Source organism: Stegastes partitus, unplaced genomic scaffold (assembly GCF_000690725.1).
Source record: "Stegastes partitus isolate 25-593 unplaced genomic scaffold, Stegastes_partitus-1.0.2 Scaffold132, whole genome shotgun sequence".
In the NCBI taxonomy this organism is placed as follows: domain Eukaryota; kingdom Metazoa; phylum Chordata; class Actinopteri; family Pomacentridae; genus Stegastes; species Stegastes partitus.
Window position 1 is genome coordinate 502,575 of NW_007577863.1, and position 3,740 is coordinate 506,314.

A 3,740-nucleotide genomic window follows, 5' to 3' on the forward strand; every position below is an offset into this window, starting at 1 on the left:
GCTTTCACATCAGAATAGAGATTGAAAAGTTCCCAAATCTGCAGCAGGGATGATCAAATATCTTCTTCCTTGCAACAGGGACATAATTACAGATGACCTAGCTCCATTTAATACATCCTGACATAGAGCTCATTGCTCTGATTTGGCACATCCTGCAGTTTCCCCATCCATAGCAGTCCAATTACTGCCTTCTCTCAGCTTTTTCAGCCACGCAGTCTCATTCAGTTTGGAGAATGTGCCAATATTTCAACTTATGCTTGAGCAGCAGCAGCACAACAAACGCAGACGTAATAAGTGAATCATAAGTAAACGATATATGATCCTGCATGTTGCTAAAACCCATTCAAAGACAGATTGCTTCCATGTGTTGTCAGCTGATGTGTAGGGACACTAAATAGCCCTACATGAGATTTCTTTATACTCGTCAGCTCTTTTGGATTCTACAACCCTGGTGGATTACAATTAGAACAATTAGTGAATAACATTTTAAACAGCCCACTGCTGAAAGAGACATTAACTAAAGGAAAATATCAAAATGGCTGCAGAAGATGTCAGACCCGATGCATTGGATCTCCCAGACTGATCATTTGTGATTCTTATTTCCAGTCTATCAGTCCCACCGGGTTTCCCTGATCCTGAAACAGTTAGCTCCCAGTTAGTCTGCCTGATGTGACGTAGCTCCACCTGTAATCTTTTAACACTTGGCGTGATTTCGTGGAACTTCTCATATTCTTTATGTTGGCCTTTTTATTTTTTTTTTGCAGTAACAGTCACTCACCAAGCAGCGGGGCAGAAATGCAATAATATAGCCACACACACACACACACACACACACACACACACACACACACACACAGATTAATGCAGTCAACAATATACAAACAACTGCACTTTCCAACTACTTATACAGACTGAATCCAGGTGGGAAATCACTCCGTAACAGCTCCCTTTCATAATCATGGTTGGGACCTGGCTCCACTGTGGGTGTTACAGTGCACAAATCATCTGGGTGAATGGTCAAAAGAGCAAAAATAAATGATGGGAGTGACACACAGGCTGCAGTGGCCTTTCCACATCGACTTCCTTGTTATCAATATTACTTGGGTGAAAAAAAAAGAAAAGTGGCAATTGGTGATCTTGTGCCTACAATGCATAAATATGCTTCAGATCCACTGGCTGAGTAATGTTTACCTCCCCTTTCTAAGAATCAGAATAAATCCGCTTGACATAAAGAGCAGCATCCAATACCTCACGGAGAGTGATTCTGAAAAGGACTGAGGTGACTCTCTTCCCCCCTGGATTCTCACTGTGTATGAGATCTCATCTTGCAGTGTATTCCGTGGTGTACTGATATGGGAGTTGTCATTATAACCAACATGCTAATACGCTGGAGTCTGTTTTACCCTCCTGTCTGAGACTGGGCTGGGTGTGATGACCACAGGAGGAGGAGTAGGATCTAACGCAGGGTCCCTGACACTTCATGAGAGTACAACATATGAAGATAAAAAACAGGTACGCTCTCAACAAAATATATATATATTTCAAAAAGAAGTCAGTGAGATCACATGTAGTAAATTCAAGTCCTGGTTTAACAATGTCATCTTGTGTTCTGAATCTTATTCTGCACAATGGATCCCATGAAACCTTCATGAGAGTCTGTTTTAGATGCCACACAATGACAAGGCAATGCTTCCTGTAACACTTTGTGTGTATTTGTTTGTCTGTGTCATTGAGTGGACAGTAAAAGTTCTCTACATAAAGGGAGAGATCTGAGTCTTTTTGAATCTGACGTCCTTCTTGACATGGCAGCATTATTTGTCTCAGCGTCTTTCAGATTTTGTTTTTAGAGATAAGTTAAGGAACAGTATTGGTTATAGTAAAACAAATAAAAAGAAGTTAACATTAGTCATCAGGTATTTGACTGATGACTAAGGAAAAAGTAATGGTGTGTGCTGTCTGATGAACAAACCATGACTAAGGCAGGCGCTGATTCTAAGTTATTGCAAACACAATGGTAGCTGACATTTCTAGACTGCAATTTCTTNCGGCTCGCTCCCAGATTCTGCAATGGGGACACTCGTCTAAACTGATGTGTCATCCAGAAGTGCAGCAGACTCTAACCTTCCTCCAGCAACAATTTTGGTGGCCTGGGATGATGAGAGAAGTAAGAGAGTTTGTGGCAGCCTACACCGTCTGTGCCAGGGGCAAAACCTCTCATCAACCCCTGGCTGGGCTGTTGTGCCCTCTGCCTGTGCCCCGGTGACCCTGGTCACATATTGCTGTGGACTTTGTCACGGGACTACCCTCCTCAGAAGGTAACACCTTCATTTTAACCATTGTTGATCGGTTTTCCAAGGTGGTTCACAATGTCCCGCTGCCAAAACTACCTTCTGCTTTAGAGACTGCTAAGCTTTTAACCGACCATGTTTTTAGGCTCCACGGGATGCACACAGATATTGTCTCTGATCGTGGACCATAGTTTGTCTCGCAGGGTTAGCTGTGTGGCGACACAACACCCCTCGTCCTGGAGCACATATCTGACATGGATTGAATACGCCCACAGTTCACTCGTCAGTTCTGCCACAGGTACGTCCCTGTTCATGGCGGCTAACGGTTTTCAGCCCCCTCTGTTTCAGGAGCAGGAGGACGAAGTAGCAGTGCCGTCCATGGCTGAGCATGTTCGCAGGATAAAGGAGGTGAGGCAGAACGCCAGATCGGCCCTGAACCATTCAGTGGAGGTCAACAAGCGGCTGGCGGATCGGCACCAGTCCCCTGCTCCAGAATACAAAGTGGGACAGATGGTGTGGCTGTCGTTGTGGGACCTTCTCTTGCAAGTGGAGTCGCGGAAGCTCGCTCGCCGGTATGTGAGCCCTTTCCCTATCTGAAAGATTATCAACCCGTCCTCTGTGTGTTTGAACCTGTTTCCATGAAGATCCACCGACGTTCCACGTTTTTGTCCTGAAACCGGTGGCGGAGAGCGATTTGTGTCCTTTGGCCATTCCCCCTCCTCCCCCCTGGCTTATTGACGACCAAGATGCCCAGATTTTGATCTCCAAGATTTTGAATGTCCAACCCAAAGACCAGTACTTGGTGAATTGGGAGGGGTACGGTCCCGAAGAGAGGTCATGGATCTCCCGTAAACTGATCTTGGACCAGAAGTTTGTTTAGTTTAGGTGCTTGTTGTTTCCTGGTGGCTTCGAGTGTGTCAGGCTGGGCGGGGTTTTCCGGATGGGAGAACACTCACTCCTCTTCTCCACACCTGATGCGAATCATTAATCAGTGCTGGATAAAGCCTGCCTCCACCTGTGCTCCAGTGCCAGTGGATTATCCTCCTCAGAGTGGTAACAGACCAGCTGTGCTATGAGAACTTTGTGCTTTGTGATACTAGCTATGTCTAATGTGTGTTTCGTCTGAGCTTTTTGCCAGAAACCTCCCTGACGGATCGTCGCCTCCCCAGCTCAGCTTTAGCAGCAGAACCCCAGCCTCAGTCATCTCGTCTCCAGGTTCCCCCTCCACCAGGAACCTTTCCCAGGATCCCTCTCACTCCCTGAGCTTCCCTTACAAGCTACCCTTTGCCCCTCGATTCCCTGCTATTGTAAAATAAATCCCACTTGTCTTCACTCCCAAACCCTGTGTTGCATTTTTGGATCCCTCCTTTGACTGAATCCTCACAGTCACACAGTCATCATCGCTTATAAGCTGCAGTTAAATCATTTAGATTCATTCTTTTGTTTGTTAGT